Raw genomic sequence first — 14,483 nt, 5'->3', positions numbered from 1 at the left:
TGTATATTGCTTTGGGTAGTATGGACATTTTAACAATGTTGATTCTTCCCAGCCATGAGCATGGTATGTTTTTCCATTTGTTACCATCTTCAGCTATTTCTTTTCTTAGAGTTTCATAGTTCTTTTTATAAAGATCTTTCACATCCTTTGTTAGGTAAACTCCCAAATATTTCATTTTCTTTGGCACTACTGTGAACGGAATAGAGTCCTTGACTATTTTTACAGCATGACTATTGTTGGTATATATAAAGGCTACCAATTTATGAGTGTTGATTTTTTAACCTGAGACACTGCTGTATTCCTGGATCACTTCTAAGTGTTTTGTAGTAGAATCTCTGCTGTTTTCAAGATATACAATCATATCATCTGGGAAGGGTGAAACTTTGATCTCTTCTGACCCTATGTTAATACCCTTGTTCACCTATTCTCACCTTCTTACAATGGCTAAGACTTCCATTACAATGTTAAAAAGCAGTGGAGACAATGGGCATCCTTGCCTGATTCCTGATCTGAGTGGAAATGATTTCAATTTTCCTCCATTAAATATGATATTGGCTGTGCATTTGCTGTAGATATCTCTATCAGTTTAAGAAGTGTCCCTTCTATACCTATTATCTTAAGTGTTCTGATCAAGAAAGGATGCTGAAATTATCAAAAGCTTTTTCTGCATCAATTGAGAGAATCGTATGGTCTTTGTTTTTTAATTGGTTTGTGCGATAAATTATATTTATAGATTTACATATGTTTAACCAGCCTTGAGAGCTTGGGATAAAACTTACTTGTTCATGGTATATAATTTGTTTGATGTACTGCTAGATTCTGTTTGCTAAAATCTTGTTGAATATTTTTTCATCAATATTCATTAGTGATATTGGTCTATAATTTTCTTTTCTTGTTGGGTCTTTTCCTGGTTTTGGGATTAAGGTGATGTTTACTTCATAGAATGTGTTGGGTAGTATTCCTTCTTTTTCTATATTTTGAAAAAGGTTGAGTAATATAAGTACTAGTTCCTCTTTACAGGTTTGGTAGAATTGTGATGTGAAGCCATCTGGACCCAAGCTTTTTTTTTAGGGAGATTTTGTATAGTTGATGCTATTTCAGAACATGATGTAGGCCTGTTCAACATTTCCACTTCATTCTGGCTAAGTCTAGGAAGGTGGCGTGCTTCCACATATTGGTATATTTCCTTCAAATTTTCATATTTCTGAGAATAGAGTTTCTTGTAATATTCATTAAGGATTTTTGGAATTTCTGAGGAGTCTGTTGTTATTTTGCTTTTATCATTTATGATTGATGAAATTAGAGATTTTACTTTCTTTTTTCCTGGTTAGGTTAGCCAAAGGTTTATCTATTTTATTGACCTTTTCAAAAAAACAACTTTTTCATTTATTGATCTTATGTATAATCCTTTTGTTTTCATTTCATTTCATTTTGCTCTATTTTGCTTATTTCTTTTCTTCTGCTGGTTTTGGAATTGGAATGTTCTTCCTTTTCCAGTTGATTGAGATGTCCCGCTAAGTCATTAACTTCCTCCCTCTCTGTTCTCTTGAGGAAGGCTTGCAGTGCTATAAATTTCCCTCTTAGGACTGCCTTAGTGGTATCCCAGAGGTTCTGATAATTCAGGTCTTCATTGTCATTTTCTTCCAAAAATTTGGTAATTTACTTCTTAATCTCATCTATGACCCAGGTATTGTTCAGCATAAGGTTATTTAGTGTCCATGTTTTTGTATGAGTATACAGATTCCTCTTGTTAGTGAGTTCAACTTTTATTCCATGATGGTCTGAGAATATGCAAGAAATAATTTCTATACTTTCAAATTCAGTGAGATTAGTCTTGTGACCTGAGCTGTGATCAATTTTGGAGAATGTTCCATGGGCTGATGAGAAGAATGTGTATTCAATTTTGTTAGGATGGAATGTTCTGCAGATGTCTGTTAAATCCAAGAGTGGTTGGAGTGGTTAAGTTTGAGTCTAAAATTTCTTTGCTTAGATTTTCTTTGGAGGATCTATCCAACACTGCCAAAGGAGTGTTAAAATCTTTGACTATTATGGTGCTGGAGGAAATCAAGTGGCTCAATCTGTTAAAGAGCCTCTCTTATAAACTGAAGTGCATTCTGGTTGGGTGCATAAATGTTAATAATTGAAATCTCATCATATTGAATGTTACTTTTAACTAATATAAAGTGACCATCCTTATATTTCCTTACTTTTGTTGGTTTAAAGCCTGCTGTATCTGCAAATAAAATTGCAACACCTGTTTTTTTCTGATTTCCATTTGCCTGAAATATACATGACCGTCCCTTCACCCTGAGACTATATTTATCTTTCAAGGTAAGATGAGATTTTTGTATGCAGCAGCTACCTGGCCTGAGTTTTTGTATCCAGTCAGCCAACCAGTGCCCCTTTCAAGGACAATTTAAACCATTCACATTAATTGAGAATATTGATAAGCCAGGTAGAATTATGGGTATCAAGGTTTTTGAAAGTCCAATGGACTTTTTAATCCTTTCACCACTGTGAAAGTTGGAATACGATCAAAAGTTTTTGTGTATGTTTACTTTTGTGGTGGAGGATTGCACCTTCATTATGGAGGGAAGGTCTAAGAATATCCCAGAGACCTGGTTTAGTTATGGCAAATTTCTTCAACATGTGAATGTCATTAAAGTATTTAATTTCTGCATCATAAATGAAACTCAGTTTCACTGGATACAAGATCCTGGGTTGAAAGTTATTTTGTTTTAGGAGATTAAAAGTTGATGACCACTCTCTCCTAGCTTGAAAGGTTTCTAGCAGAGAGATCTGCAGTCATTCTAATATTCTTCCCCTTGTAGGTTATGGTTTTCTTATGTCTGGATGCTTGCAGAATTTTCTCCTTCATACTGGTTGGCTTCACTTTGGTGAAGTTAATTATAAGGACCCTGGGAGATGTCATATTTGGATTGAATCATGCTGGGGTTCTGAAACTGTCTGCTATCTGAACTTCAGAATCTCTTGGCATGTCTGGAAAGTCTCTCATTATCTCATGAAGAAGAGCCTCTGTACTTTTTGAAGCCACCTCGTCACCTTCAGGAATTCCTATATAGCAAATATTAGTTTTCTTTGAAGTATCCCAGAATTCTCTGAGAGAATGATCTGTTTTTCCTCTTCATGTCCTTCCTCTTTGAGTGTTTGGAAGTGTTCAAAAGCTTTGTCTTCAATGTCAGAAATCCTTTCTTCTGCCTGCTCTATTCTGTTACTGAAAAATTCTACTATATTTCTCAGATCTTTGAGGGCTGCAAGTTCTTGTCTCAATGTGTCCACATCTTTGGTGATTTTTGTCTTTGAATTCATTGAATTCATGAGACAACTTTTGAAATGCTCCTTGAATTTCTAATTCCAACTTTACCTCCATTCTATTAATCTTATTTGCAATCCAAATTCTAAATTCAACTTCTGACATCTCAGCCATCTGTTTATGAATGGGATCTTCAGTGTTGTCCACCATGTTGTTCCTTGGGGGAGTTGATCTACTCTGGTTATTCATGTTACTGGAGTTTTTCCTCTGATTCCATTCCATGATTATTTTATACCATTTGGCTAGATGAGTAGATAAGGTGAAGTTCGGATGGCGGCTCCTGGAGTAGTGATTAACTAGTGCTTTGCCCAAGAGCTGGGACTGGTGTCTGTACCTTTTCCCCTAGAGCTTTGCAAAGGACCTGTACAGTGCTATGGCCTGAGACACTGGGGACCTGCTTGGTGTGGTGGGGCTAAGTGTCTCTGATTTGTTTTCAGCTGGTCTCTGTCCTACCCTAGTGAATCAATTACTCTGGGTTGAAGTCTCAGCTGTGGAGAAATACCACCAGTTAAGTCACCCTGGCCCCCACAGCAACAACTGAAAAAGGAAAATCAAACCTTCCTACAACCACACACCCAGAATACTACTTTGGATAGTCCTCAGGTGATTGGCCCAGTTCAAAAGGTCCAAATCCATTGTCCCAGTCAGCACCAGTCTCCGGTGGGAGAGTTCTAATGGTCTCCAGCAGCTGGATAGCAGAGGTTTCCTGGCAGGTAAAGTATTACTGGTTGTGGTGCTCCATGAGGTCAGAAGGACCAAGCTAGCAAGTGAATTAGTCTGGGAAGTTTAATGCCTCCTTCCCCACCTTGTACCTCTATCACACCCAGTCACTGGTAACCTCACAGGGCTTTGAACCAGTTCCCTCCAATGAGCACATGCTCCAGGGTTTTGCCCCTGCCTGAGTCATAGGGAGATCTACATCTCCTCCACCAGCCCACTCCTTCTGCCACAATCTGGCAGGGGGAGCTGAGGCCTGACAACCTCAGGTGCTTAATGGAGCCTGGGGTGGTTCACACAATTCCAGCCCTACACCTGATTGTTGTTGCTGATAGAACAGAACAATTTTGCAGGATTTGTTTCTGTCCTGGCTATATTGCCCTGCAGATCAGACACTGTTTGAGTTCACAGAAACTTCAACTCAGTCCCTGTCTGTGCCACTGCCCAGAGCTGGTGCGTCTGTCTCAGCTGCAGTCTGTGTTGGGGCAGGTGTGGTTAGAGCTCACACTCAGCTGTCAGTTTCAGCCTCTGCCAGCCTGCCTTTGTCTCAGTTATGATCCCCTGAGGGCCAGGTGCTTCTTAGGCTCACTAAAGCAGTGCTTTTGGCTCAGCCCCTCTCTGGGATTATGCCGCGTCTGCCCACACATATTCTAGGCTCTGTCCCTGCTGTGCTGCCAGACAGGTACTGCCTCAGGCATACCCTTTAATCATGGGGCCTGCATTTCTGTTCCAGATCTGTTTTGCCAGTGGCTGCCACTGGACAATATTTCCAGCTTTTTCTGGATGTCTAGAGAGGCAGGGAGTGTCTCTCCAAAATTTCCCCAGGGGTGTGAAACCTATTGTTCCCACCACTGCCGCTGCTGCTCTGTCCCATGGGGCACCACCTCTCCCTCTCCCTCTCCCATATGGTTCCCTCAGTTCACCATCTTCTCCTTACTCCCATTCCACAGAATCAGCACAGACCAGAGGCAGCCCACACCCTGTACACACCTCTCAAGAAAATGCTCAAGAATCTGAACTCCATGGGGGATAGGCTTCTAGATCTCAGGGTGAGAAGGGAGGGGAGTGCTCGGAATTCAGAATTGCAGCTTGAAAATATATACAGTTTTATGCCTGGTGGGAGAGTACCATGGCACATTCATAAGTCCTCTCTAGGGAAGGAATTCGTGGGATAAAATAGGAGGAGATCTAAACTCTGCTTGCTTGTTTGTATAGAGTATATGGCAAGGCATTCTCATGAGGGAGGGGACTCCCATCCACTTGGCAATGGATTTTGCACCTATTGTTTGTTTCCTTGGGGTTGCAGCTCACCTCAGCAGGGTTGATGTGCATTCTTTAACTTTCTCTTTTGGCTCAGCTCCAAACCATCGGCTTACTTGCTAAACTTCTATCCTTTGACTCTCTTTCTGGATGGGAGCCTCTGTGGAAAGCTGGCTTCAATCATCCATCTTGCCTCTGCCCCCTGCCACACAATATACCATTTTAATGCAATCCCTATTAAAGCTCCACTGTCATACTTTAAAGATCTTTAAAAAATAATACTTTATTTTATATGGAAACAAAACAACCTTGAATAGCCAAGACATTACTCAGAAATAAAAACAAAGCATTAGGAATCACACTACCAAAGGTTGGCCAAAGATTTATCGATTTTGTTGATATTTTCAAAAAACCAACTTTTTGATTTGTTGATCTGTTCTATAATCCTTTTGTTTTCAATCTCATTTAATTCTGCTCAATTTTTGGTTATTTCTTTTCTTCTGCCGGATTTGGGATTGGAATGTTCTTCCTTTTCTAACTGCTTGAGATGTCCCATTAAGTTGTTAACTTCCTCTTTCTGTTGTCTTGAGGAAGGCTTGCAGTTCTATAAATTTCCCTCTTAGGGCTGTCTTTGTGGTATCCCAGAGGTTCTGATAACTCATATCTTCATTATCATTTTGTTCTAAAAATTTGGTAATTTCCTTCTTGATCTCATCTATCATTCAGCATAAGGTTATTTAGCTTCCATGTTTTTGTTCGAGTCTGCAGATTCTTGTTGTTGCTGAGTTCAACTTTTATTCCATGATGGTCTGAGAAGATGCATGGAATAATTTCTATTCATTTAAATTTGCTGAAATTAGATTTGTGGCCTAAGATGTGATTGATTGTGGAGTATGTTCTATGTACTGATGAGAAAAATGTGTATTTGGTTTTGTTAGGATGAAATGTTCTGTAGATGTCTGATAAGTCCAGAAGTTGAATAGTTAAGACAGACAAATGACTAACAAACATTTCAAAAAATGCTCAGCATCCATGATCATCAGTGACATGCAAATCAAAACCACCCTGAGATATCCCCCAACCCAAGTGAGAATGGCCCATATCAAAATGTCTCAAAGATGCAGATGCTGGCATGGATGTGGAAAGAAGGGAATACTTCTACACCGCTGGTAGGACTGAAGACTAATAAAACATTTTTGAAAGGAAGTATGGAGAATTCTCAAAGTACTCAAATAAGACCTCCCATTTGGGCAGCACCTGTGGGTCAGTGGGTAAGGTGCCAGCACCATATAACAAGGGTGGTGTGTTCAAACTGGCCCCGGCTAAACTGGAACAAAAAATAACCGGGTCTTTTAGTGGGTGCCTGTAGTCCCAGCTACTTGGGTGGCTGAGGCAAGAGAATCACCTAAACCCAGGAGTTGGAGGTTGCTTTGAGTTGTGACACCACAGCACTCTACGGAGGGAGATAAAGTAAGACTCTCTCTCTCTAAAAAAAAAAATAAAAAAAAGACTAGGCATCAACCCAGAAGAATAAAAAAAAATCATTTTGTAGTAAGGATATTTGCACTAGAACCAGAAGAATAAAAAAAAATCACTTTATCATAAGGATATTTGCACTAGATTGTTTATCACAGCTCAATTTGCAATCGCCAAAATGCGGAAACAACTTAAATGCCCACCAACCCAGGAATGGATTAACAAGATGTGGTATATGTACACCGTGGAATACTATTCAGCCATTATAAGAGATGGAGATTTTACATCTTTTGTATTAATCTGGATTGATTGGAACACATTTTTTTTTTACTAAAGTATCACAACAATGGAGAAGCAAGAATTCTTTGTACTCAATTCTAATATGAAGCCAGTAGACGATCTAATACATGCCCACATAAGAGGAAAAACTCAAATCAGTTCAAGCCCTGGCCCTTAAACAGCTTAGAGACAACACATGCTGTGTCTCAGGACGTTACTGTTCATCACTAGGTCCTTGAGATATCTTCTCCTTTGCATTTATATCTAATATCAACTTCAGTGTATCTCAAAACAAATTAAGATGCTTTACAAGCAACACATTACAGTGTTTTATTTAAGCATATTATTGCAATTATTAACAGGCTATTTCCATAATTCATACTGTTTCAATAAAATATATTGAGATAGTATTTAAAACAGAGTTCTGAAAAGACTGGGTCCTTCAAGGTACTTTTTAGTAGGGAAATATGCTCTATTAAATGATTCTGAACAAGTTCTGTCTCTGAAAAGGTGACTGAAAATAATTTTGGAACACCTTTGATGTATTAAGTTTTGTTTCCAATTATTATTTGTTTTAGTAATAAATATTTTTATTCATTCACAAAAATAGAGCACAATGAAGATGTCTCTACATACAAAAAAACTGAAAGAATTCCTCACAATTCAAAGCATTGAGGAAGTTATTCAGGCTGGAGAAAATGACCCCAGGTGGAGGCAGGGAAACTCAGGAAGGAAAGGAGAGTGCTTGCTGGACAGGGGGCACAGGGAAATGTGTAACAGTTATGACTGTGTAAGAATAAGTCAGTGCCCTGTGAGGATTCTGACATAAATAGAAGTAAGCATTACAGCAACAGCACACACAGCAGAGGAGGAGAATGGAGTTAGAACTGTTGGAAGGCTCATGTCTGGTTTGGAAAATGGTAATAATGTGAATATAAAGGACGGTCTGATCAATCAAGGTTACATACTTTAATCTCTAGCATAACTGCCAAAAGTATAATACACTATTGTGTAACTAAATAGCAATAGAGGAGACACAATGGAATTTTAAAAGTTTTAAAATTTTTTAAAATTAAAAAAAAAAGACTTTACATACCATGTATTAGAAAGGATAGCAGGAAAGGAGGAACAGAGAGTAGAGAAAGCAAAGAGATGAGAAATGGAGAGAAGGTGAATTTACTTCAGTGATAGCAGTAGTCAAATTAACTATAAATGGAGTAAACAATTCAAATAAAAGACACAGACTGTCAGACTGGATTTTAAAATCCAATCCATCTCTCTGCTGTTTACAAGAGATGTGAATCTCAGAACACAAAGTGATTAAAAATAAAGTAAGCACCAACAAAAAGAGAAGCAGAGGAAGTATTTGTCATCAGACAAAACAGACTTTAATGCAAGAAGGATTGAAAGCTGTCAAGTTGGACATTTTATAAGGATATAAAGGACAAATCATATGACCCCAAATTTGTATACACTTAATAACATAACTTTAAAATCATAAAGCAAAAAAGAGGAGAATGAAAGGAAATAGAATAATAGTTAGGCAATTTAACTCTCAATAACTGAGAAAACAAGAAGACACACGAAAGCAATCATAATACAGAATATTTGAACAAAATGATTAGTCCAACTTGACCTAAGAGATCTATATGGGACATTATAGCCAACAACTGCAAAACTTTTAAGTATACAAGAAAATGCAGTCAGACTAAATCTAGGCCAAAAGCCAGGAGTCAACACAAGGCTACAACACAGGTTGTCCACAGCTGTACCCAAAGAGAAAATATTGACCAATTAGATTTCTAAAGATTAAGAGCTTCTATTGATCAACAGATATCATTTAAGAAGTAAAAAGAAAGGCACAAAGGAGATGTAAGCAATTCCTGTATCTGACAAAACACATAGATATAAAACAGCTCAAAAAGTTCCATAAACTTGCACGTGTGCACACCCTTCCACACACATACACACCTTCACAGCCAACCCAAGGAAAAAAGTGAGGAAATGTCAAGAACAATCTCCCCTCATGATAGGATGTGCAATAGCCATATGATCTTCTTAGTAAAAAAATAAAAATGAAAATCTGTACTGAACATTATGTATTGGGTTAGATTATTACCTTTGTAAGATGTGATAAAAGTAAGTGGTAGTGCAAGATACAGCCCTTAGTTTTCTGGGGTGCATGAGGAAATGCCAGACATCTGTTAATTTACTTTCAGGTAGGTTTAATAGAGTGTTAGATAATGTAAAGATGGGTGGAAAATTCATGTCTCATGCCATGAATCTCTGTTTTATCTCCCTACTCAGAGATAAAATACATGTTATTGTAGATGGGGATATATGAGTGTTCATTCTATCATTCCTTACAATTAAAATTCCTGAAATAAAAATGTAAAAATGAAGCACCTCCCTTATCTGAGGAGAACTTCCAAGGCCCCAGGGGGTGCCTGAAACCCACAGGTAGTACTGAACCCTGTGTGCACCATGTTCTGCCTACACAGATGCTCTCTTTTTCATTCTTTGACAAAACTTAATTTATGAATTAAGCACATTAAGAGAGTAACAAGGATAGCTAAAACAGAACAATTATTATAATGTACTGTAATAACAGGTGAATACGGTCCCATGCTCTCTCTCTTTCTCACAATGTCCCACTGTACTAAGATCTCAGCACCCTCAGTATAATTTTTTTTCCTTTGTACTGAAGAACTTTCCCCTTTTCACTTAAAGGAAGTATTTACAGCTGTGACAGATCTGAATGGCCAGCATCACTGCTCTTGCACGTTGGAGCCCTCATTAGGTAAAGTGGGGTCTCTTGAGCAGAAGCATAGCCACACCACGCCTGGTCTGCTGAATGAGATGCAGACACACTGGACAAAATGAGGACCCACAGCAAACCCAGGGCAGGACAAGATTCTGTCCTGCTACTCACAATGGTACCTAATTCACAATGCATAAATTGCTTATTTCTGGAATTTCCCACTTAATACTTTCAGATTGCAGTTGACCACGGCAACTGAAACCTCAGTAATCAAAACTGAGGATAAATGGTGGAGGGGGAGAGCTACCATATCCTCCATAAAGCTGGGAAGAAAATGTGAAAGCAGAGAGAGGGAGCCCCACATGGCTGGGGGGGAACCACAGTCTTTATCATCCTGTCGTCCCTGCCACCAGGCTCTGTCCCAGTTCACAGGGGACTTTCGGGGCCCTCTGTGCTCTGTTGGGTCCAGGAGAGCTTGGACTGTGGTGGACTGTAGCAACATCAAGGGACACCAGAACTGAGGGGGGGGTGGCCCAGTAGCCCAACAAAATGAGGGCCCCCCTCTGACCTCCTGGGGTGGGGGGCGGGCAGCCATGTATGCATCAGCCATCAGCAATATCTCAGGTTTTTTCAGTCTAACACAATCAGTGTAAGAAGAGAAAAGTATCTTGCACAAGCCTCACAGCCCTGATGCAAGAATATGATGCTCACAGAGGCCTGTGGCCACATGAAAGGCATGTGTGGAAACATAGCCATGTCTACAGAACACCCCTAGAGAGCGTCACATCCAGCACATGGTGCCTAGGAGCAAATACCCATGAGTGGAGTGAGGATGATCTCTGTGCTCAGGGAAGAAATCAGTTCACCAAGTTAAAGACAGGACAGCCAGCACTGGAGGGGTGAGCAAACTATGTGCCCCCTCCCTGTTGGGATCCCATGCCAGGGGCAGGATCTGCTAAGACCTGTGGAAACTGGTGGGGATTGACTTAAGAAATAAAGAGTTAAGGTGGTGCTTTATGGCTCAGTGAGTAGGGTGCTGGCCCCATATCCCAAGGGTGGCAGGTTCAAACCTAGCCCCGGCCAAACTACAACAAAAAAATATGCCTGGGCATTGTGGCAGGTGCCTGTCCCAGCTACTCAGGAGGCTGAGGCAAGAGAGTCACCTACGCCCAAGAGCTGGAGGTTGCTATGAGCTATGACACCACAGCACTCTATTGAAGGTGACATCTTCAGACTCCGTCTCTAAAAAAAAAAAAAAAAAAAAAAAGAAAGAAAAGAAAAGAAAAGAAACATAGAGTTAGAAATGATGGTAAGGAAAGAGACATGAGACATAGAGTAGAATTAAAAGTGGGAGCTCAGGGGTCCACTGCCCCTCTGTGGGATTCTGGCAATGGCACCAAGTGTTTGCTTCACTCTGCTTTATTGGAGTCTATTTGCCCAGAGGGTAAGATGAGGGAGGGAACCAAGATGCCAGCAGTTTCTGAGTGAGCACATCAGCTCCTATTATTATTATTAACCTTCAGGATAGCCTTGAGAAATCTGAAATCTGAGCCTTGTATTGGGAGAGCCTCCCATTTGAGATCACAAACATAGTTTTCTAGAAAGATGTTAAACTCCTATGTGCTCCCTCACTGTTTGGGTCCCTGTGGAGTAAAATTAATTAATCAGAATTAATCTCCTCTGAGGAATCAGTGGGAGGGAGGAATTTTCCTCCCATCACCACCACAGAGGATCTTCCTCTGCAATAAGGGATATAAGCTCTTCTGCCCATATTTCAGGGCTCAAGCTACTCCCTTGATCTCTGCCCCAGGCAAATGCAAATCTCCACAATGGGTACCTGCTTTGCCCGTTTACTAGGCAGGAGAGGACCCAGTTAATGTATCTTTCTAAGTCTTGTCATAGCCTCTTCTAGGACCACTTTTCCTCAGAGTGGTCACAGACCCAGCAGGGGTGTTGTAAGCTATGACCCCAAAAGGCTAGAATGTCAGAAACGGCAGGAAGATTGCTAGTAATGGCTGGTTTAAATGTAAACTAGCTGACTTTCTTTTGTTCTGACTCACTCAGCTTACATTTTCCTCTTTTTCTGGAGGTGCTTCCTTTTGCCAAGAATGGGGTCTTTGGTCCCCATTCTCCCTGCACTCCCTGGTGAGAGCCAGTTTGAAGAAAACTCCCTCTTCCCTGCACAGCTCTGCCCAGCCACTGCCAGTCCTCAGCCCAGGCTGGCCTGTGACTCCTGTTCTTCCCACCTCCTCTGGGAACTCACATAGACACCCCATCACAGGCTGGATTTTCATGTCCTGGAGACAGAGGTGGGTTTCTTCAAGGTTAATTCAGCACTGTAACAGATGAGTGGTATTGACTACCAAAACTATACCAAGAAATTTAACAACTTTTTGACTCCTCCAAAATGTATTTTTAATGATCCCTCTTTTCCTATCAGTACAACATCTGTTATAAATACACAAGTACTGCTAGATAAGAGATTCAAGTTTGGGGCAGGGTGTGGGGGTTCACACCTGTGGTCACAGCACTCTGGGAGGCCAAGGCAGGTAGAATTCTTGAGTTCAGGAGTTCAAGAACAGCCTGTGCAAGAGCAAGACCCAGACTCTGCTAAAAATAGAAAAATTAGCAGGGCATTGTGCCATGATCCAGTAGTCCCAGCTACTAAGGAGGCTGAGGCAGGGGGATCGCTTGAGCCCAGGAGTTTGAGATCACTACGAGCTATGACACCATAGCACTCTTCTCAGGGTAGAAAGTGAGATGCTGTTTCAAAACAGCAAATAAATAATAAATAAAAAAGAGATTCAAGTTTTGTTAAAAGTCCTCTGGTTAAAGTTTTAGAGCAGCACACATATTACTACATGAACCTTGAAAGTGAATATTTTCCATACTAATGTTCTATCTATATTACATAAATGTTGTTTTAATTTTCATTTTTTTCTTTTCCTTTTTTTTTTTTAGAGACAGAGTCTCACTTTGCCACCCTTAATAGAATGCTGTGACGTCACAGCTCACAGCAGCCTCCAGCTCTTGAGCTTAGTCAATTCTATAGCCTCAGCCTCCTGAGTAGCCGGGACTACATGTGCCTGCCACAATGCCTGGCTATTTTCTATTGCAGTATGGCTGGGGCTGGGTTCGAACCTACCACCCTGGGTTTATGGGGCCAGTGCCATACTAACTGAGCGACAGGCATTGCCCAATGTTGTTCTAATTTTCATTAGCAGCCCACTATAATGGCAATGATCTTGGAATATTATGGAAAGAAATCTATGACGTTTATAAACTACAAAAATAATTTTGGCTTGTTAGGCTCTAAGACGACAAACAGAAAATTTATTTGATTTCCTCCTGAAAATGATAGAAAAATAAAAATATATCATCTAACAATAGGATATATTTAAAGTGGCATCTTTATAGGGAACTTTATACCATTAATCATCACAATAGTATCGAATCAAGTCTAGAACTCAATAGACTAAGCATCATCTTTAGAAGTTACACAACAGGCTGGGCATGGTGGCTGGAGGCTGCAGGGAGCTACAATGACACCACTGCACTCTAGCCTGGGTGACAGAGTAAGAGCTCTTCTCAAAATAAAACAAAAAAGGTTACAAAACAAATAAGTTCACAATAAGTGAGAACGGTATGAGCAGACACTTCAAAAGATAGAAGAGAGAACCCATGAGTCAAAGGTAGACGTTAATATTATCAACAGACAAATCCAACAAGTCCATGGTAAAATTTTATTTTCATTCTTTAAAGTATACAATATTAGGGAAGAAGAGTGGGGTTACAGTCACCATGGGAGAAAGAAAGGAGACATCCTTAGATTTGCTAGCGCCTTCAAATACACGTGCATACAACCTCATAACATGAGTTTTGGGCTCTCTGTGGTTTTACATTATATCAGGGGTACCAGAGTTTGGGGGTAAAAGAAACAGATGGAGAGATGCCAAATCAAAGGCCCCTGCCTGGGCTGTGAGCATGTGAAGAGCCCTGAGGACAGTGGACAGCTACACCTGAGACCTTTTAAACAATGTGAGCCACCGAGGAGGATCCCCAGCTCTCTGTGGTCTGTGCCACCCATCTGTGATTGCTGGGGAAGGTCACAGTGACAAAGGCAGAGGTGAGGGTGATCAGGGCTCAAAGAGGCGGCGCCGGGCCTTACAGTGTGGCCGGGAGGGGCGGGGGCAGTGATGATCTGGCTCAGGGTCGTCAAAGGGGGTGGGGGGTAGAGGGCGGAGCTCTGAGCTGCATGGCGGCAAAGGTGCCCGGATACTAAATATGGAGATCCATTCTGAGCGAGGGGCTGTGCGCCTCTTTGAGGAAGGAGCCCTTCCAGGGGGCCCCCCCACTGCAGCCCAGGAGACTGAGTTGGCTAGAGTGTTATACCCCACCTCAGGGAAGTGGGTGGGGGTGGCAGGAGAGGATGAGCGAACAGGGCTCACGGGGTGAGGAAAAAGACTGTAGGCCGAGGTCCCTGGCTGCTCACCTGCCACAGGGATACTGGGCTGAGGGTCTTCAATGGGGTACGGGGGTAAAGGGCAGAGCTCTGAGCTGGAGGTCGGCAAAGGTGCCCAGATACTGAACGTGGAGGCCCATTCTGAGGGAGGGGCTGTGAGCCTTTTTGAGTAAGGAGCCCTTCCAGTTGGCCCC

Source organism: Otolemur garnettii, unplaced genomic scaffold (assembly GCF_000181295.1).
Source record: "Otolemur garnettii isolate 467f Iridium unplaced genomic scaffold, OtoGar3 scaffold00101, whole genome shotgun sequence".
Classification (NCBI taxonomy): domain Eukaryota; kingdom Metazoa; phylum Chordata; class Mammalia; order Primates; family Galagidae; genus Otolemur; species Otolemur garnettii.
The sequence above is the reverse complement of the archived record's forward strand: the minus strand, read 5'-3'. Positions refer to the sequence as shown.